Source organism: Rhamphochromis sp. 'chilingali' (assembly GCF_963969265.1).
Source record: "Rhamphochromis sp. 'chilingali' genome assembly, chromosome: 8".
Classification (NCBI taxonomy): Eukaryota; Metazoa; Chordata; class Actinopteri; order Cichliformes; family Cichlidae; genus Rhamphochromis; species Rhamphochromis sp. 'chilingali'.
In genome coordinates, this window is record NC_137935.1 from 4,651,394 (window position 1) to 4,673,845 (window position 22,452).

Consider the following 22,452-nt stretch of genomic DNA (forward strand, 5'->3'; position numbering starts at 1 on the left):
TGTAGAGCAGAGTATATCAGTCAACTGGATCAGAGCTCATCAGCATTTTGACCTTAATATGCAGCCAACACACTTTAACACATGTCTGATGTTGAGTGAAACACATCAGGGAAAAATGGAAGACGAGAGAAGCTGCACATGGTTATCATCATTTATTTATTTATTTATTTGCCTGTCCCATTTGGATCTTTAGCCATCAGAATTGTTGTTTGAAGGCCAAGAAAGATGCCATGTTGGTCCATTTGATTGACCTTTATTATAATTGTGTATTTATTTTATTTTATTATCAGTTGTTACAGACGGGACAGACATGACTGGGGGAAAGGACAGGGAGAAGGAAAGAATGAAAGAAAGAGAGGGAGAGAAAGAAAAACAGAGGGGAGAAGAGATGATGAGAAAGGGGGGAAGGAACAAAAAGAAAAACAAACAAAACACCTGGATCACCTGTATGGAGACAAAAAACAGAAGAGAAATCAAACAAAGAGCAACATAATAAATACATGTTATCATCATTTATTATTATTTTTTAGTATTCGGTTTTTGGTGGTAGAGTTAAAAAAGTTTTTTTTAAATATTTTATTTTAATTAATTAAAATTTTAAAAGTCACAATTTTAACAGCATGATGACAACAAAAACAATAACTGCTATTACGACTATTAGAAGTAATATTATTACTATTATTGCGTAGCACGTAGTATTCAATAATGTAATTTTATTTACTGAACATTAAAACTAAAATTTACTATTTTACAAATAAATATTAATATGATGAAAAACGTTACGTGACAATGTGTGGTCCCGCTGCTCTGCACAGCCTTCAAACAGATTCCTTTTATTCACAGCAGCGGTCCCCAACCCCCGGGCCACGGACCGGCACCGGTCGTTTGGTACCAGGCCGCGAGAGTTGAGGTTTGGGTGTGAAACTGATGCTCTTCAGGGGTTTTAGCGTTATTTTTTAAAATCTTTTTTAATCATTAACTCTGTTTTCCTGGGTCTTTTCCCATGTGTTTTGAATAACTCTTCTTGTTTTGGCAGCGGTACTGGTTTTATTTTGTTGTATTTATCCTCGACACCTTAAAGGTCGGTCCTTGAGAATATTGTCGGTCATAAACTGGTCCGTGGCACAAAAAAGGTTGGGGACGCTGGTTTACAGGACTGACGGGACTCCAGGAAACACAAACAACGTCAGTGTTTAAGTGGAGACTCATCAACAGACCCGGGCTATCTTTCCATCATCTGGATTCAAGTTGGATTGGACTAATATGATGAAAGCAAGCCCAAGCCTGAAATCGACTCCTGATCTTTGATCCGTCCTCACCTGGTCGTGAACGTGATGGTCAGCCAGGTATCCAGTTTACCTTTGAGTGTCAGATTTAGGCAGATTTGATTGCTTCCGTTTCATAGTGACAGATTTAAGTGAACTCCTCTGTCTCCATTCCCAGACTTCTACTTTTGAATAAACTTTCCTTTAACTTGCTCCGAGTGCTCTTTTGTCTGCATGGTGTAACTGCAGCCTGGCATGCTGAATAACCAGTGAGTGGACCTTCCAGAAATATGTGATTTTGGCTGTTGAAGTAGGTCAGTCACCTTTGAAGGGCTGAATATTTATTTCATTGACCAATAATAAAAAGACTGTTATTATATTTTTAACATTATATGATTATATTCACAGTGATGCTTTGAGGAAGACTGCACTGTTTGTCCCAGAATAATCAAGCTGCCATGAAATACATTCACTAATTTACTATTTGGAACTAACACACTATTAGTACATCTCAGAGACACCTTCTTTCTCACATGAAGAGTAACAGATTACATCTCTCACTGTGTCCGACCAAACAACTGCTGTGGAAAGTCAGTTATTAGCAGTAACTACACCCGTAAATGAACGTTTGACTGAATGCTGATAAGTGAATACTGAGAAGTTAGGAGGAAATGTTTTCAAATTTTCCTGCAGAGAATCTGATTAAAATGTTTTTTGTGAGCAAGAATCAGTTTGATCAGTGACCTTTTTTCAGCCAGAAACCTTTAAGGTCACACATCCGCTTTAATATTATAATTTGCTGTTCTTTTTTTAATACACCTTTGTAGAGAAGAAAAACATCTGGATGTCCTGATGCAAGATGCTTTTCTTTCCAAGTTCTTTACAGTGGCTTGCAAAAGTGTTCGGCCCCCTTAAACTCTTCCACATTTTGTCACATTACAGCCGCAAACATGAATCAATTTTATTGGAATTCCACGTGAAAGACCAACACAAAGTGGTAAACATGTGAGAAGTGGAACAAAAATCATACGATTCCAAACATTTTTTACAAATAAATAACTGTAAAGTGCGGTGTAAGTAATATTAGATTAGTATATTATTAGATAATTAATAATTAATATTACTAATAATTATTATTAATAATATTAGAGTAAGTAATATTATAGAGTAATAACCTGCAGTTCAAAAAAGCTCCCCTCCGACAGCCAAACCCATCTGTTCTCTGATTGGATTGTTACATTTGTGATTGACATGACATTGACCAATCAGATGAAAGGAAGAAAAATAGGGTCAAAATTCGTACTTGTAACTTGCAGAGATTCACACGGGTTTTTTTTTTGGCTAAGTCCACATACAAATCTTTTTTACACACACACACAAATTCTTTTTACACATACAAAAGTACAAGTACAAAATATTTCTAACCACATTTTGAGCCCACAAAGCTGTACGTGAGCTCCACTGCAGTGGCTCGTGCACCGCTGCGTTCACGGCGTTTGCTGTAAATTACACAGCATTGACATATGTATGTAAAATGTTTACTGAAGTTAGTGAAACAGTGTTTGTAAGGACTATAAGGTCCATAATTACTGAGGCAGTTGGGCTGTTTTGCAATCTTGGCTCAGTACACACACACACACACACACACACACACACACACACACACACACACACACACACACACACACACACACACACACACACTCCATTTTTATCTGTATCTAACATTTCCGAGCAGCATGTCTTCATTATCTGTGTGTCTGCACTCTGCAAACACTCTGATTTCTGTGGTTTCAGATCCATTTCTCTCTCAAGGGAAATAAAGGGATTACACGGCCGTCTTTTCCTGTTTCATATGTTAGGCTATGGCTGTTTCCCAATTCAGGGTCTGCAGCCTTAAAGGCCGCATTTTAAGGCCGATTACGTCACAGCGACGCGACGAAGGCTGTCCCACTTCGATGGCTGCTCGAAATCCGGCCCTCAAATGCGTCCTTCATTTCCCTGAATTTTAAGGATGTGGCGGTGTAGACTTCGTGGCCCAACATATCCCAGAATGCATAGCGCGGCAGTGGGTGTGCATAATTTTGGCGGAAAAAAACGGGGGATGAGGGGCGCCCGAAGAGTAAACTTTAAGGCTTTGTGAACTAGGGGGGTTAAGAAAGATATAGATTCACTAAAAATGTCGCTTTTAGTTATTATAATGTTAAATTATTATATTTGTAATTTATTTACGTTATTTTACTTTATTCAGAATTAACCTGGCGGTTAACTTTCTTTTCTAGATTTTGGGGGGTTAAAATTAAGCATACCAGTGATTAAACAGCTCATGTACTCTTTATTAAGAAGCACCTTAATAAAAGAAAGTGCTGATATTGAAAGAACAGAACTACAAAACAAAGTGGTCATGTCTCCATGTTACACTCTCACATAGCATTAAAACACATTTTCAAACACATTTATTTAAAGTTGAAAAATATACACAGGAATGTGTAACAAGATTTGGTAGAACAACGTAACAGTGCTTCTGAGCGAACTCGCATAACTTTGATGATTTTATTGCAATGAACCTACTCCTCACCTTCCTCATCTCCCTCCCCATCAACAGAGTCAACTCCAACCTCTTCATAATCCTTCTCTAGAGCTGCCATGTCCTCTCTAGCCTCAGAAAACTCACCCTCCTCCATTCCCTCACCCACATACCAGTGAACAAATGCACGCTTGGCGTACATCAAGTCAAACTTGTGGTCAAGTCGTGCCCAGGCCTCAGCGATGGCGGTGGTGTTGCTCAGCATACACACAGCCCTCTGGACCTTGGCCAGGTCTCCACCAGGAACCACAGTGGGTGGCTGGTAGTTGATGCCGACCTTGAAACCGGTGGGGCACCAGTCCACGAACTGGATGGTGCGCTTGGTTTTAATGGCAGCAATGGCAGCGTTGACATCTTTGGGCACCACATCGCCACGGTACAAAAGGCAGCAGGCCATGTACTTGCCGTGGCGAGGGTCACATTTCACCATCTGATTGGCTGGCTCGAAGCAAGCGTTTGTGATTTCTGATACAGTTAACTGCTCGTGATAAGCTTTCTCTGCAGAGATGACGGGGGCGTAGGTGGCCAGGGGGAAATGGATACGAGGGTAGGGCACCAAGTTGGTCTGGAACTCTGTCAGATCAACATTGAGGGCGCCATCAAAGCGGAGCGAAGCAGTGATGGAGGACACAATCTGGCTGATCAACCTGTTCAGGTTGGTGTAGGAAGGACGCTCGATATCGAGGTTCCTACGGCAGATGTCATCTCGTTATCTACCATGAAGGCACAGTCAGAGTGCTCTAGGGTGGTGTGGGTGGTCAGGATGGAGTTGTATGGCTCAACCACAGCGGTGGACACTTGGGGAGCTGGGTAGATGGAAAACTCCACCTCCTGTGCAAATCTCCCATACAGACGTTTATGCCTAAAGGGTTGTATGGTATAAAGAGATTGTTGATTGAGCATTAAACACCAAGTGTTGTTCTTCTTTCAGCCCAAAGATCAAAGAATTGGGGTATTTAACAGGATCCAACCATCGCCCTGATCAGACATATTCTAACAGGATTGCACACAGGATGCTGCAGAAGCAAAATCAGTTTCCAAAACGTCAATCTGGATATCAGCCTGTTTTCTTTTCCTCATTACATCATGAGCTTTAGAGTATCTGCTGAGCTACTGGGCACAACTTAATATAAGCTGTTTATATTTATTTCTGATCTACAACAAGCAGCACAACTGTTAGAACTGTCACAGCTGACATTAACTTAGATGGAAACCTACTTCCACGACAGAGTTTACCTCCTATGATGTCAATATAAGCTCAGACGCATGTTGAATAATAAATATCCACTTTCCCTGCTGCCACCTGCATGAACATTACAGCCAACAGGTGGATTTTCCCGTTTCACAGCTAGCCAAACAACGAGGAAACACTGACTGTTTAGGAGACACAGAGTGAAAGTGGACAGTACATCTTTGGTTTCTTAACATGAAACTCTTTGCTGTAGCCAGGGGGAGCACCAAAGTGACCCCCTTAGACTTGTTAGTTTTAATCTTGTTTTCCACTGAGGTTCACTGGTTTTCTAATATAATGTAAGTCTATGAGCCGCAGCCAACCCACCAACCTGATGACGTCACGTTCTGTTGTAAAAACTTCAAGCGCTTCTTTCTTAAATCTAACTTCAGAGACAATGTTACATCTATGCAAGTTTGTGACAGCAGGGCTTCATGGTGCAAATTAATCTTTATACATGTGGTGTTTAATGTCCACTTTTTTTTTAAAGTGGACATTCAAATTTTTTTAATGACTTTATTTTAGGGCAAATTCAAAAAACGTTTGGCAGTTTATTTAAATAATATTAAAATGCCCCATAAGTAGGATGGCAAAGGGTCCAATTTGTCCCAGTGGATGGAAATGCAAGGTGTGAAACTGCAGCGTGGATCATTGTTTTCTATTTTTACATAACTGGGAATGCCCAGCAGGCAGACCCAGGACACACTGGAGAGATTATATCTCTCGGCTGGCCTGGGAACGCTTTGGTATTCCCCCGGATAAGCTGGAGGAGGTGGCTGGGGAGAGGGAGGTCTGGGCCTTTCTGCTTAGGCTGCTGCCCCCGCGACCCGGCCTCGGATAAAGCGGATGAAGATGGATGGATGGATGGTGTTGATATTGAAAGAGTCAGTGAAAATAAATTTCTGGGGGTAATAATAGATGAAAAACTGGAGTGCTCACGTGAGATATATTCATTCCAAAGTATCACGAAGCATTGCAATACTAAACAAGGCAAAGCAGGTATCACACGGGACATCACTTCATATTCTCTACTGTTCACTGGTTTCACCATACTTAAGCTTTTGTGCAGAGGTCTGGGGCAACAACTATTAAACCACATTACTTTCACTTTTTACTCTTCAACAAAAAAGCAGTTCGAATCATCCACAATGCAGGTTATAGGAAACATACAAACTCACTATTTTTGCAGTCTGAAATATTGAAATTTGCTGATCTAGTGAAATTCCAAACAGCACAAATTATATTCAAAGCAAAAAATAAGGAACTGCCAGATTATATTCAGAGTATGTTTTTTTTAAAGGAGTAAGTTATAATTTAAGGGTTTTTGTAACTCAAAACAGGGAAGGTACGTGCAACAGGAAAAAGCGTTTGTGTTTCAGTGCATGGAGTGAAGCTGTGGAACAGTTTGAATATGAAATTGAAGCAATATCCAAACATAAAACAGTTCAACAAGAGTTATAAAGATATGATCTTCTTGAGCTATAAAGAAAAGGGAAAATGTTGAAATTAAGTGAATGTCGCTATTTAGAAAATTTCATGGTGTAATATTATATATTACATCAGAAATCTGTTCACTATTTTTATTACAGATTATATGGTAAATGGCCTGTATTTATATAGCGCTTTACTAGTCCCTAAGGACCCCAAAGCGCTTTACATATCCAGTCATCCACCCATTCACACACTGGTGACGGCAGCTACATTGCAGCCACAGCCACCCTGGGGCGCACTGACAGAGGCGAGGCTGCCGGACACTGGCGCCACCGGGCCCTCTGACCACCACCAGTAGGCAACGGGTGAAGTGTCTCGCCCAAGGACACAACGACCGAGACTGTCCGAGCCGGGGCTCGAACCGGCAACCTTCTGATTACAAGGCGAACTCCCAACTCTTGAGCCACGATCGTCCTTCCTTATGAGTAAGGAAGCTGACTAAATGTTGACGGATAACTTATGGCAAAGGGGTGGGATTAAATAAATGTGTACTTCTTCCCTCTCCCTTTCGACATGTAACTGAATCAGAACAGAAGCAATATTGAAATGTATTAACTTTATTTTGTATAGTATTTTTTTCTCTAATTTTCTTTGCTAAATGCACCTGTATATTGTTTACATGATTGAAATAAATTAACAAACAGGCCCAAATACAGGAGAAGGACGGCTGAGAGTGGAAAAAAAATCACAAAAATAAATACTGCCAGATTTTCAACTTCGGTCTACAAGAAAATAAGAAGATCATGGGATTAGCCTCGATTGCACTTTGGACCTATTGACGGGATGCGCTCCGTCCCTTGATGCATGTACACTTTCAATTTCTGGTTGGGCTGCTTGGGTGCAAAGTAAGTTTCATCATCAGATGATGAGCTTCATGTAAACATCTGCATGGAAACTGGATGCCTGGACTTCTCTGCTTACTTAGGCCAAACCAAACCCTGAATTATGTTGGAAAATATGTGATGTTTTATGAAGGATCACATAGGAAACAACATTTTTTTAGTTGTTTTTGAAATTAAAAAACTATTCAAAAAGTTTTAAATAGTTTAGAAAGGACTTTTACATTTTCATAAATATTCATGGCTGTGTGGTAAAGCTGACATTATCTCACTTGTAACTGTTCAGATTGGACACTGTGACTGGCCGGTTCTGTGCTCCAGACCACATGTTTGATACACCTGGACCCATGCAACGAAGTATAAAAAAAACCGTGTCCACACTTTGACCTGTGAAGAGTGAAAGCAGATATACGGCGTGATATCGAGCCAAATGCTTCAAAGTGTTCCTTGATGATGTGATAAAGAAGTGACGTTCCTCCTCCAACCACAAACAGGAAGCTCATGAAGCGAGCAGTGTCAGTGCTTGTACGACACTCACCATGAGACCTCTGAGCAGGATGGCTGCAGTCGCACAGCTCTGCTTCTCCCTGCTGTTCACTCTCATCAGCAACATTCATGCAGAAGAATTTATCGCCATAATTGAAGAAGGCGGCTTTTTACAGTTCAAGCTCCCAGATCAAAACAGCTCCTGCATCACCTCCAGACGTGTTGGTGAAGATACTCTGGTCCTGTGGAACATCTCTGACCCCTGGAACAGAAGCTTCACAGTACATGAAGACCTGACAGGACGACTCTCATTTCCTGAGACATTTCATGGTTCTCCTTCATTTACTCTCAACAACCTGACCCACTCAGACTCTGGACTGTACCAAGATGTGTGCTGGACTCAGGGCAGCGTGACATATGAGAGAAACATCAGCCTGACTGTGTGCAAGACAGTAAAGGGGGAAGAATCTATCATAAGTCCTGATGCCACTGAAGACGTGCGATGTAAAGGAGCAGGTGAGAATCTGACGGTGCGTTGGATCAGACATTACGGGGAGTGGCAACAAGCCGGGCTGAGTAGTTTCGAAGACAGAATTTTGAAGGTGAATAAAGTCCAAGAAAGTTTCCTGCAGGTGACAAACGCATCACTTCTTCATGTCAACACACAACCAACGTCTTACATCTGCCTGGTGATGAACCAACAGCAGTGTGTGAGCACTTACTCTGTACGTTTGACCAAACAAACAAAGCTACGTTATGCTTCAGAGGGAGACACAGCTGTGCTGGAGTGTCCCTTCATGGACCCCATTCATGACCAGCCCCCAGTTTGGATGAAGGAAGTACGTTACGATACTGATCAAGAAATTGGTCGAAACTTCTCACTGGTACTTCCATCATTAACGTTAAATGATTCAGGTATCTACTACTGTGAAGGTGAAAAAGTAATACATCAGTACTGGCTTTTGGTGTGCCCTAAATTTGCTCCACCTGCAGTAAAGGTTTTCTCAGAGGGAGATGAAGTCACTATGAGATGCTCTGATGATTGGAAAACTAGTACTTCGGGCTTTATGTTCATGAAGTCGATCCAAACAGAAGGCAAAATTGTGTACGATGATGACTTCTGCAGTGACAATAGAATCACTTGTTCCGATGGCAGCCTGATAATCTCTAATGTCTCACTGGAAGATGCAGGAGAGTATGTGTGTACACATTCAAAGTTACTGAATGAGTGTGTGTCAGCAGAAAAATTTGTTCTGATCTACAGAGAGCCCTTTGGGGTTTACTCGACCTTCTACAGAGTCAGGTGGATACTGCTCAGCGGTCTGCAGGTGATGCTTTGTGTTGTTGTGGTCTGTGTGATACAGAAAACCAGAAGAGGAGAGCAGCTTTCAGCTCAGACACACACTTAATATGCTTATAATAATAATAATAATAATACATAGAAGTGATGAAATCAAAATAAAAACAAACAAAAATATTATTGTAGATATGAATCTGTGACCTGACTGGACGGTTCAGTCTCTTATGTGATTATATATTTTAAACATTTTGCCTTTTTTATCTTTTGACTTAATTCTTCTATATTTCTGCTCACATTTTATTTCAGTTATAGTGATTTTGTGCTTTTTTGTTTTATGTGATTTGATGTTTATCCACATCTCATTCATGTATCTCTCAGAGTATCATTTTGAACATTCTTCTGTTTCTATCAGTGATCAGTTCGATCTATAAGAAATGTTAGAAACCAGTTGTAAATGTATTCGTTCTTCACTCTGATGTGAATCATTATCATCTCTCTTGGAAAATGTATTTTGTTATTGTGTTTAAGAGCAGATTCATTACAGCACCATGTTTATCTGCACTATATTGTTTTCATTGTTGTGAATAAACATGATTGTCTGATACAGCAAACACTTCATAATATGGACTTTACTGCTTTGATTGTGTTTTTATATTCTCCATTTTTATTAGGAATCATTTCTGAAATAAAAATATCTAAATATAATTTAACAGGCTGAATGTTGATGCTCTTCTGTCAATGACTGCACGATGATTTTTAATTTTAATAAACACACAATCCTCATATTTCAGTGCAGGATGTAGAGCAGAGTATATCAGTCAACTGGATCAGAGCTCATCAGCATTTTGACCTTAATATGCAGCCAACACACTTTAACACGTGTCTGATGTTGAGTGAAACACATCAGGGAAAAATGGAAGACGAGAGAAGCTGCACATGGTTATCATCATTTATTTATTTATTTATTTGCCTGTCCCATTTGGATCTTTAGCCATCAGAATTGTTGTTTGAAGGCCGAGAAAGATGCCATGTTGGTCCATTTGATTGATGTTAAGTCTAATTGTTGAATGTTGCCATTGTGTTTCTTAAATTTGTATAGTCTTAGTTTAAGCAGTAGGATCAAAGCTATTCCTTTGATTCTGACCACCTCTCCAGCCACTCTGTGCTGGGGGAGGTTTTATTGTAGATACATCCTATCTGAAAGATCTGTTTCTTTTGATGTAGGCTTCCTGGGTTTATGACCCTTTGGTCAGCAGGAGGTCACACATTCTCACATAACACACACACACACACACACACACACACACACACACACACACACACACACACACACATTCTCACATAACACACACACACACACTTACATACAGTACCTTGTCTATGTAACCAAAGGGGGGTTGCAAGGGGAGGTGCTTTGTAAACTATTGTTTGAAGATTGTCAATAAAAGGCAGCGAGAGGAGGCCACCATTTGGCGTTCTTTGTCGTGCTGGACACAGACGAGGCCTCCCTTGTGCAAGTAATGGATCGATCGACTGTCTTGTTTTCTTCATGATGAATAAGTCTCTAGAATTAGCGGGGTTTGTGGAAACACAGACCCAACATTTATTTGGTCCTTCGGAGCCGGAGCCTAACACATTGCATCCACCGAGGAGAGGGAGAGGACGCCACCGCAACGTCTGGGATGATTGACGTAAAGCCCTGGTGTTTTTGGCTTGCCACCAGGCCGGGAAGTTTGCGCCTGACCTCCCCTCGGGATGGATGACGATTGACGGGATCCAGAGATTCCCATGAACGTAAACAAACAGTGAGTACAGAAGGCCTTAGAGAGCGGCTACGTGACCCTGCGTTGACCGCAGGTACGGGAGCGCGCTAGCCGCGTGAGAGAGACGCAGGCTTCTCCGCCGTTTGGGGCGTGGAGATAACCTAGGTTCAGAGTCCGGAATCTCCGCCATTTGGGGCGTTTGAGAGTTTTCAACAGAGAGCGCTAGCTGTGCGTGCAGACGCAAGCGATAGGCCTATGTTGTGTGTGTGTGCGGGCCAGACGTGGTCTGCGTGAGTGTGGCTGATTGTTGTCTTGTAATGGAGAATAAAATGTGTAAGTCTGCCTTAGAAGGAGATGTAAAATTTATGCAGAATTTTTTACCAGGCAGCACGCAGTATGTAGGTTGTTGGTGTAAGAAATGTGGATTTGAAGGGACATTAGTGGAAGTTCAGTGTAAAATGCTGGTAGAAAGAATAGCTGTAAGTGTAGCAGGTAAAACAGGTAAAGCGAAGCAGAGGAAGGAATTGCAGTTAGCAGTTGCTAAGTTGTGGCTGGAGCAGGCTCAGAAGAGGAGAGAAGAGCAGAATGTTAGCAGAAAGTAGAGCCAGAGAAGAGCGTGAGAGAGCAGAGGCAGAGGTGGAGGAGAGACTATAGGCTGAGTCAGCATTGAGTCCAAGGCAGACTAGGCAGGGTAGGAAACAGAAAGTAAAGTTAGTGAACACAAACGTTACAACTACATATCCATCCCTGACACAACACAAAAAAAAACATATGGTTTTTCTGTAACAGAGTGTGAAGGGCTCTGCTGGGCACACTGGGCTGTCCGCTGGTTAGCAATGTTAATCCAGGTTTTCTCATGCACCTTCACAAGGAAAGGGAGGCGTTGGCAGCATCTGACCAATCAAAAAAAGGGAAATTCACAGATAATATGACTTGTCTTGATGCCTAAAATGTTTTTATGCTTGATTCAATTTAGCTGTTAAGTGTCTTTTACTCTGCTGGTGCCGGTTAGGTTCCAGATTAGAGATCAGCAGGTATGAAATCACGACGTACTGACCAATCAATCCTCCAGAAAATAGTGTCACTATTCCTGGAAGATCCCTTTGACTTCTGTTGGGGGAGGAGAGGGTCTAAAGTTTCATTTTTGTCTAATGTCTTTGTGTTTCACTAATGAGCATCAGTAAGAAAAAAACGTGTTCTTAGATGCAACTTTTCTCCTTTGATGTTTTTTTGTTGTCAGCAAACAACCACATGATCTGCGTTACAGTTTTTTACAGACGCTAGGACACATTTCTCAATACTTAGGTCACTTGTGCAAAACTCTTCACACAATCCTCCTAACTGACCGTCAGCTTGGCAAAGCAGTTCATTTCACATTCAAAATGCACTACAACTACCAAAACACTTCATTCAGGTCTCAAATAAACACATTCCTCCAGAACACTAGCAAAGGTTGACAGCCGACAAACACACTTTGTCACCCACAAAACAATGACCTAAAAAACACTAACAACATGTAGCATTACAGTGTTTTCCTGTGTAAAACAAGGACACATCTCTGTTTATAATTTCAATATATGTTACTGGAATGAATCAGACATCATGCAGACGTCGGTAATATTTGTTTATGTATTTTTATTTTTTTGCACTAAGTAATCCCAAAATACAAGAATTTGTGTACACGCCATCCACTGATACACATACAATAGTAATGCTAATCTACTCGGTCTTCTCCATTTGGCCACAGGTTCTCATCCACATCACATCTTATGTCATCTAGGGCAACACACCTAGGAAAGAATCTCCTGGCTGCCAGAATTGAAGGAGTTGAAAAATTGAAGGAGTAACACCTGTGTAGATGTTCATCTACAATGAGAATCAGCTGTGGCTGGTTAAACTGCATTTTTAGATTTAAAATATGTTTCAATAAAATATTGCTGTTGGATTTTGCTGTCTTTTCAAGTTTTGCATTGTGTTATTGTTTTGACCATGAGTTTAACAGTTTTGAAAACAGTATGTAAGCACATGCAAAATGTCCTGTCCGTACAAAGGTTTTTGGCAGTTGTTGTGTCTGAGTGAGAAGATGATTCATGAAATTTGAGAGATGTAGTCATTGAATGCATTTTGTGCCAAAACAATGATAACTGATCCTCAGTTTAGCCCACATAGACTTCTGTTGTGCTCACTGTGTGAGGAGTTTTGCAAACGTGACCTAAGTATTGAGACGTGTCCTAGCGTCTGTAAAAAACTGTAATTCACTAACGGAGATTTGCCGCGTGGCGTTAACGTCATTTTAATGAGATTAACGCTGACAGCACTAGTTTTAATATTTAATATATTTAAGCATTTAATTTTTAAATCTTTTTTTCATTTATGTATTTATTTTATTGTTATTTCACTTTCTTTGTCTGTTTATGTTTTTTTTTTTTTACTTTTATCTCAGTTTTTGTGATGGAAAGCACTTTATTCAACCATGTTGGTTTTAACGTACTCTATAAATAAAGTTGGATTGGATTGGACTAATATGATGAAAGCAAGCCCAAGCCTGAAATCGACTCCTGATCTTTGATCCGTCCTCACCTGGTCGTGAACGTGATGGTCAGCCAGGTATCCAGTTTACCTTTGAGTGTCAGATTTAGGCAGATTTGATTGCTTCCGTTTCATCATGACAGATTTAAGTGAACTCCTCTGTCTCCATTCCCAGACTTCTACTTTTGAATAACCTTTCCTTTAACTTGCTCCGAGTGCTCTTTTGTCTGCATGGTGTAACTGCAGCCTGGCATGCTGAATAACCAGTGAGTGGACCTTCCAGAAATATGTGATTTTGGCTGTTGAAGTAGGTCAGTCACCTTTGAATGGCTGAATAATTATGGAGTCATCAGTTGACGTTCGTTTGTGGAAGTCTGTTTTCACTCTGATAATAAAGAGGATTTATTTATTTCATTGAGCAATAATAAAAAGACTGTTATTATATTTTTAACATTATATGATTACATTCACAGTGATGCTTTGAGGAAGACTGCACTGTTTGTCCAAGAATAATCAAACTGCCATGAAATATATTCACTAATTTATTATTTGGAACTAACACACTATTAGTACATCTCAGAGACACCTTCTTTCTCACATGAAGAGTAACAGATTACATCTCTCACTGTGTCCGACCAAACAACTGCTGTGGAAAGTCAGTTATTAGCAGTTTTTTAACTACACCCGTAAATGAACGTTTGACTGAATGCTGATAAGTGAATACTGAGAAGTTAGGAGGAAATGTTTTCAAATTTTCCTGCAGAGAATCTGATTAAAATGTTTTTTGTGAGCAAGAATCAGTTTGATCAGTGACCTTTTTTCAGCCAGAAACCTTTAAGGTCACACATCCGCTTTAATATTATAATTTGCTGTTCTTTTTTTTAATACACCTTTGTAGAGAAGAAAAACATCTGGATGTCCTGATGCCAGGTGTTTCGGCCCCCTTAAACTTTTCCACATTTTGTCACATTACAGCCGCAAACTTGAATCAATTTTATTGGAATTTCACGTGAAAGACCAACACAAAGTGGTAAACATGTGAGAAGTGGAACAAAAATCATACATGATTCCAAATATCCACTATTCTTAAAATCAAAAATTCTAAAATTCACAGATCTGGTTCATTTTCTCACAGCACAAATTATATATAAAGCAATAAATAACCTGCTTCCTGACAATATTCTAAAAATGTTTTCTAAAAGGGAACGGGGATACAATTTGAGGGGGGAATTAAATTTAAAACATCCTCGTATCCGTACAACATTAAAAAGTTTTTGCATCTCTGTGTGTGGAGTGAAGCTGTGGAACAGACTAAGTAAAGATATGAAGCAATGTCCGAGCATGGCGCAGTTTAAAAAGCGGTTTAAGGATATGGTTTTTACAGGGTACAGGGAAAAGGTAGAGATTTGATAGGGTGTTCTTGTCTAATATTTTCATGTGTGTGCAGGTGCACGGGTATGTTGGTATGGGTATATATATATATATATTTGTAGGTTGTGTATCCTTGAGGTGTTAATGGGGTTATTGAAAATGTGTATATGTGCGTATGTGTGTATACATATGTATGGATAGATAGAAACATATATGTATATATATTAAAAAAATAAATAAATACACAGGACATATAATGTAATTGGAAGGAGGTATTTCTGTAGTCTATTGATACTAGATAGTGGAAAAGGGGTGGGATTAAATAAGCTTATGCTTATTATGAGTTGTGGTTGCTCGTTTTCCTTTTGTTTTGCTTTGTTCATTTGTCTCTTTTAATTCTATTTTGTTGTACTTTTTCAACATGTTCAAAATAAAGATTCAATCAATCAAAACATTTTTTACAAATAAATAACTGTAAAGTGCGGTGTAAGTAATATTAGATTAGTATATTATTAGATAATTAATAATTAATATTACTAATAATTATTATTAGTAATATTAGAGTAAGTAATATTATAGAGTAATAACCTGCAGTTCAAAAAAGCTCCCCTCCGACAGCCAAACCCATCTGTTCTCTGATTGGATTGTTACATTTGTGATTGACATGACATTGACCAATCAGATGAAAGGAAGAAAAATAGGGTCAAAATTCGTACTTGTAACTTGCAGAGATTCACACGGGGTTTTTTTTGGCTAAGTCCACATACAAATCTTTTTTACACACACACAAATTCTTTTTACACATACAAAAGTACAAGTACAAAATATTTCTAACCACATTTTGAGCCCACAAAGCTGTACGTGAGCTCCACTGCAGTAGCTCGTGCACCGCTGCGTTCACGGCGTTTGCTGTAAATTATACAGCATTGACATATGTATGTAAAATGTTTACTGAAGTTAGTGAAACAGTGTTTGTAAGGACTATAAGGTCCATAATTACTGAGGCAGTTGGGCTGTTTTGCAATCTTGGCTCAGTACACACACACAGTTTGCTAAATCCACACGGAGCCATGAAGCTGCAGTAACACAGGTCAGCTGATCACGGCCCGGAAAAGGAAGAAAGGAAGGAATGCAGGAATAAAGAATGAATGAATGTAGAAACAAAAGAAAATAATTGTTTTTCTTTTATTACCTAAAGAAAAAATATCCGGTTCACAGTGCAAATGATTTTGTGATTTCTTTCTTAACGAACTCTCTCCTCCCTCGTGCCTACACAGGAACTTCAGGTTCCCCACCTGAAAGTGCAGAGTCCAGACTCAAAGTTAGTTTATCTAAAATGTTGTCACATCAGACAAATGGAGTGGTATTAAAACTGCACCCATCTACTCTGACACACACACACACACACACACACACACACACACACACACACACACACACACACACACACACACACACACACACACCATTTTTATCTGTATCTAACATTTCCGAGCAGCATGTCTTCATTATCTGTGTGTCTGCACTCTGCAAACACTCTGATTTCTGTGGTTTCAGATCCATTTCTCTCTCAAGGGAAATAAAGGGATTACACGGCCGTCTTTTCCTGTTTCATATGTTAGGCTATGGCTGTTTCCCAATTCAGGGTCTGCAGCCTTAAAGGCCGCATTTTAAGGCCGATTACGTCACAGCGACGCGACGAAGGCTGTCCCACTTCGATGGCTGCTCGAAATCCGGCCCTCAAATGCGTCCTTCATTTCCCTGAATTTTAAGGATGTGGCGGTGTAGACTTCGTGGCCCAACATATCCCAGAATGCATAGCGCGGCAGTGGGTGTGCATAATTTTGGCGGAAAAAAACGGGGGATGAGGGGAGCCCGAAGAGTAAACTTTAAGGCTTTGTGAACTAGGGGGGTTAAGAAAGATATAGATTCACTAAAAATGTCGCTTTTAGTTATTATAATGTTAAATTATTATATTTGTAATTTATTTACGTTATTTTACTTTATTCAGAATTAACCTGGCGGTTAACTTTCTTTTCTAGATTTTGGGGGGTTAAAATTAAGCATAGCAGTGATTAAACAGCTCATGTACTCTTTATTAAGCAGCACCTTAATAAAAGAAAGTGCTGATATTGAAAGAACAGAACTACAAAACAAAGTGGTCATGTCTCCATGTTACACTCTCACATAGCATTAAAACACATTTTCAAACACATTTATTTAAAGTTGAAAAATATACACAGGAATGTGTAACAAGATTTGGTAGAACAACGTAACAGTGCTTCTGAGCGAACTCGCATAACTTTGATGATTTTATTGCAATGAACCTACTCCTCACCTTCCTCATCTCCCTCCCCATCAACAGAGTCAACTCCAACCTCTTCATAATCCTTCTCTAGAGCTGCCATGTCCTCTCTAGCCTCAGAAAACTCACCCTCCTCCATTCCCTCACCCACATACCAGTGAACAAATGCACGCTTGGCGTACATCAAGTCAAACTTGTGGTCAAGTCGTGCCCAGGCCTCAGCGATGGCGGTGGTGTTGCTCAGCATACACACAGCCCTCTGGACGTTGGCCAGGTCTCCACCAGGAACCACAGTGGGTGGCTGGTAGTTGATGCCGACCTTGAAACCGGTGGGGCACCAGTCCACGAACTGGATGGTGCGCTTGGTTTTAATGGCAGCAATGGCAGCGTTGACATCTTTGGGCACCACATCGCCACGGTACAAAAGGCAGCAGGCCATGTACTTGCCGTGGCGAGGGTCACATTTCACCATCTGATTGGCTGGCTCGAAGCAAGCGTTTGTGATTTCTGATACAGTTAACTGCTCGTGATAAGCTTTCTCTGCAGAGATGACGGGGGCGTAGGTGGCCAGGGGGAAATGGATACGAGGGTAGGGCACCAAGTTGGTCTGGAACTCTGTCAGATCAACATTGAGGGCGCCATCAAAGCGGAGCGAAGCAGTGATGGAGGACACAATCTGGCTGATCAACCTGTTCAGGTTGGTGTAGGTAGGACGCTCAATATCGAGGTTCCTACGGCAGATGTCATCTCGTTATCTACCATGAAGGCACAGTCAGAGTGCTCTAGGGTGGTGTGGGTGGTCAGGATGGAGTTGTATGGCTCAACCACAGCGGTGGACACTTGGGGAGCTGGGTAGATGGAAAACTCCACCTCCTGTGCAAATCTCCCATCCAGACGTTTATGCCTAAAGGGTTGTATGGTCTAAAGAGATTGTTGATTGAGCATTAAACACCAAGTGTTGTTCTTCTTTCAGCCCAAAGATCAAAGAATTGGGGTATTTAACAGGATCCAACCATCGCCCTGATCAGACATATTCTAACAGGATTGCACACAGGATGCTGCAGAAGCAAAATCAGTTTCCAAAACGTCAATCTGGATATCAGCCTGTTTTCTTTTCCTCATTACATCATGAGCTTTAGAGTATCTGCTGAGCTACTGGGCACAACTTAATATAAGCTGTTTATATTTATTTCTGATCTACAACAAGCAGCACAACTGTTAGAACTGTCACAGCTGACATTAACTTAGATGGAAACCTACTTCCACGACAGAGTTTACCTCCTATGGTGTCAATATAAGCTCAGACGCATGTTGAATAACAAATATCCACTTTCCCTGCTGCCACCTGCATGAACATTACAGCCAACAGGTGGATTTTCCCGTTTCACAGCTAGCCAAACAACGAGGAAACACTGACTGTTTAGGAGACACAGAGTGAAAGTGGACAGTACATCTTTGGTTTCTTAACATGAAACTCTTTGCTGTAGCCAGGGGGAGCACCAAAGTGACCCCCTTAGACTTGTTAGTTTTAATCTTGTTTTCCACTGAGGTTCACTGGTTTTCTAATATAATGTAAGTCTATGAGCCGCAGCCAACCCACCAACCTGATGACGTCACGTTCTGTTGTAAAAACTTCAAGCGCTTCTTTCTTAAATCTAACTTCAGAGACAATGTTACATCTATGCAAGTTTGTGAGAGCAGGGCTTCATGGTGCAAATTAATCTTTATACATGTGGTGTTTAATGTCCACTTTTTTTTTAAAGTGGACATTCAAATTTTTTTAATGACTTTATTTTAGGGCAAATTCAAAAAACGTTTGGCAGTTTATTTAAATAATATTAAAATGCCCCATAAGTAGGATGGCAAAGGGTCCAATTTGTCCCAGTGGATGGAAATGCAAGGTGTGAAACTGCAGCGTGGATCATTGTTTTCTATTTTTACATAACTGGGAATGCCCAGCAGGCAGACCCAGGACACACTGGAGAGATTATATCTCTCGGCTGGCCTGGGAACGCTTTGGTATTCCCCCGGATAAGCTGGAGGAGGTGGCTGGGGAGAGGGAGGTCTGGGCCTTTCTGCTTAGGCTGCTGCCCCCGCGACCCGGCCTCGGATAAAGCGGATGAAGATGGATGGATGGATGGTGTTGATATTGAAAGAGTCAGTGAAAATAAATTTCTGGGGGTAATAATAGATGAAAAACTGGAGTGCTCACGTGAGATATATTCATTCCAAAGTATCACGAAGCATTGCAATACTAAACAAGGCAAAGCAGGTATCACACGGGACATCACTTCATATTCTCTACTGTTCACTGGTTTCACCATACTTAAGCTTTTGTGCAGAGGTCTGGGGCAACAACTATTAAACCACATTACTTTCACTTTTTACTCTTCAACAAAAAAGCAGTTCGAATCATCCACAATGCAGGTTATAGGAAACATACAAACTCACTATTTTTGCAGTCTGAAATATTGAAATTTGCTGATCTAGTGAAATTCCAAACAGCACAAATTATATTCAAAGCAAAAAATAAGGAACTGCCAGATTATATTCAGAGTATGTTTTTTTTAAAGGAGTAAGTTATAATTTAAGGGTTTTTGTAACTCAAAACAGGGAAGGTACGTGCAACAGGAAAAAGCGTTTGTGTTTCAGTGCATGGAGTGAAGCTGTGGAACAGTTTGAATATGAAATTGAAGCAATATCCAAACATAAAACAGTTCAACAAGAGTTATAAAGATATGATCTTCTTGAGCTATAAAGAAAAGGGAAAATGTTGAAATTAAGTGAATGTCGCTATTTAGAAAATTTCATGGTGTAATATTATATATTACATCAGAAATCTGTTCACTATTTTTATTACAGATTATATGGTAAATGGCCTGTATTTATATAGCGCTTTACTAGTCCCTAAGGACCCCAAAGCGCTTTACATATCCAGTCATCCACCCATTCACACACTGGTGACGGCAGCTACATTGCAGCCACAGCCACCCTGGGGCGCACTGACAGAGGCGAGGCTGCCGGACACTGGCGCCACCGGGCCCTCTGACCACCACCAGTAGGCAACGGGTGAAGTGTCTCGCCCAAGGACACAACGACCGAGACTGTCCGAGCCGGGGCTCGAACCGGCAACCTTCTGATTACAAGGCGAACTCCCAACTCTTGAGCCACGATCGTCCTTCCTTATGAGTAAGGAAGCTGACTAAATGTTGACGGATAACTTATGGCAAAGGGGTGCGATTAAATAAGTGTGTACTTCTTCCCTCTCCCTTTCGACATGTAACTGAATCAGAACAGAAGCAATATTGAAATGTATTAACTTTATTTTGTATAGTATTTTTTTCTCTAATTTTCTTTGCTAAATGCACCTGTATATTGTTTACATGATTGAAATAAATTAACAAACAGGCCCAAATACAGGAGAAGGACGGCTGAGAGTGGAAAAAAAATCACAAAAATAAATACTGCCAGATTTTCAACTTCGGTCTACAAGAAAATAAGAAGATCATGGGATTAGCCTCGATTGCACTTTGGACCTATTGACGGGATGCGCTCCGTCCCTTGATGCATGTACACTTTCAATTTCTGGTTGGGCTGCTTGGGTGCAAAGTAAGTTTCATCATCAGATGATGAGCTTCATGTAAACATCTGCATGGAAACTGGATGCCTGGACTTCTCTGCTTACTTAGGCCAAACCAAACCCTGAATTATGTTGGAAAATATGTGATGTTTTATGAAGGATCACATAGGAAACAACATTTTTTTAGTTGTTTTTGAAATTAAAAAACTATTCAAAAAGTTTTAAATAGTTTAGAAAGGACTTTTACATTTTCATAAATATTCATGGCTGTGTGGTAAAGCTGACATTATCTCACTTGTAACTGTTCAGATTGGACACTGTGACTGGCCGGTTCTGTGCTCCAGACCACATGTTTGATACACCTGGACCCATGCAACGAAGTATAAAAAAAACCGTGTCCACACTTTGACCTGTGAAGAGTGAAAGCAGATATACGGCGTGATATCGAGCCAAATGCTTCAAAGTGTTCCTTGATGATGTGATAAAGAAGTGACGTTCCTCCTCCAACCACAAACAGGAAGCTCATGAAGCGAGCAGTGTCAGTGCTTGTACGACACTCACCAGGAGACCTCTGAGCAGGATGGCTGCAGTCGCACAGCTCTGCTTCTCCCTGCTGTTCACTCTCATCAGCAACATTCATGCAGAAGAATTTATCGCCATAATTGAAGAAGGCGGCTTTTTACAGTTCAAGCTCCCAGATCAAAACAGCTCCTGCATCACCTCCAGACGTGTTGGTGAAGATACTCTGGTCCTGTGGAACATCTCTGACCCCTGGAACAGAAGCTTCACAGTACATGAAGACCTGACAGGACGACTCTCATTTCCTGAGACATTTCATGGTTCTCCTTCATTTACTCTCAACAACCTGACCCACTCAGACTCTGGACTGTACCAAGATGTGTGCTGGACTCAGGGCAGCGTGACATATGAGAGAAACATCAGCCTGACTGTGTGCAAGACAGTAAAGGGGGAAGAATCTATCATAAGTCCTGATGCCACTGAAGACGTGCGATGTAAAGGAGCAGGTGAGAATCTGACGGTGCGTTGGATCAGACATTACGGGGAGTGGCAACAAGCCGGGCTGAGTAGTTTCGAAGACAGAATTTTGAAGGTGAATAAAGTCCAAGAAAGTTTCCTGCAGGTGACAAACGCATCACTTCTTCATGTCAACACACAACCAACGTCTTACATCTGCCTGGTGATGAACCAACAGCAGTGTGTGAGCACTTACTCTGTACGTTTGACCAAACAAACAAAGCTACGTTATGCTTCAGAGGGAGACACAGCTGTGCTGGAGTGTCCCTTCATGGACCCCATTCATGACCAGCCCCCAGTTTGGATGAAGGAAGTACGTTACGATACTGATCAAGAAATTGGTCGAAACTTCTCACTGGTACTTCCATCATTAACGTTAAATGATTCAGGTATCTACTACTGTGAAGGTGAAAAAGTAATACATCAGTACTGGCTTTTGGTGTGCCCTAAATTTGCTCCACCTGCAGTAAAGGTTTTCTCAGAGGGAGATGAAGTCACTATGAGATGCTCTGATGATTGGAAAACTAGTACTTCGGGCTTTATGTTCATGAAGTCGATCCAAACAGAAGGCAAAATTGTGTACGATGATGACTTCTGCAGTGACAATAGAATCACTTGTTCCGATGGCAGCCTGATAATCTCTAATGTCTCACTGGAAGATGCAGGAGAG

General features: G+C 40.7%; 2 pseudogenes across 2 annotated transcripts; both read right to left on the bottom strand.

Moving 5' to 3' along the window:
- Positions 1–3,794: 3,794 nt before the first annotated feature.
- On the bottom strand, positions 3,795–7,741 carry LOC308401038 (tubulin alpha chain-like; annotated as a pseudogene). The gene is made up of 2 exons: positions 7,686–7,741; positions 3,795–4,714 (listed from the first exon to the last, which is right to left on the bottom strand). The product of its transcript is annotated as a tubulin alpha chain-like (transcript).
- Positions 7,742–16,937: 9,196 nt separating this feature from the next.
- LOC308400972 (tubulin alpha chain-like) lies at positions 16,938–19,394 on the bottom strand (annotated as a pseudogene). The gene is made up of 2 exons: positions 19,380–19,394; positions 16,938–18,088 (listed from the first exon to the last, which is right to left on the bottom strand). The product of its transcript is annotated as a tubulin alpha chain-like (transcript).
- Between the last annotated feature and the right edge of the window lie 3,058 nt (positions 19,395–22,452).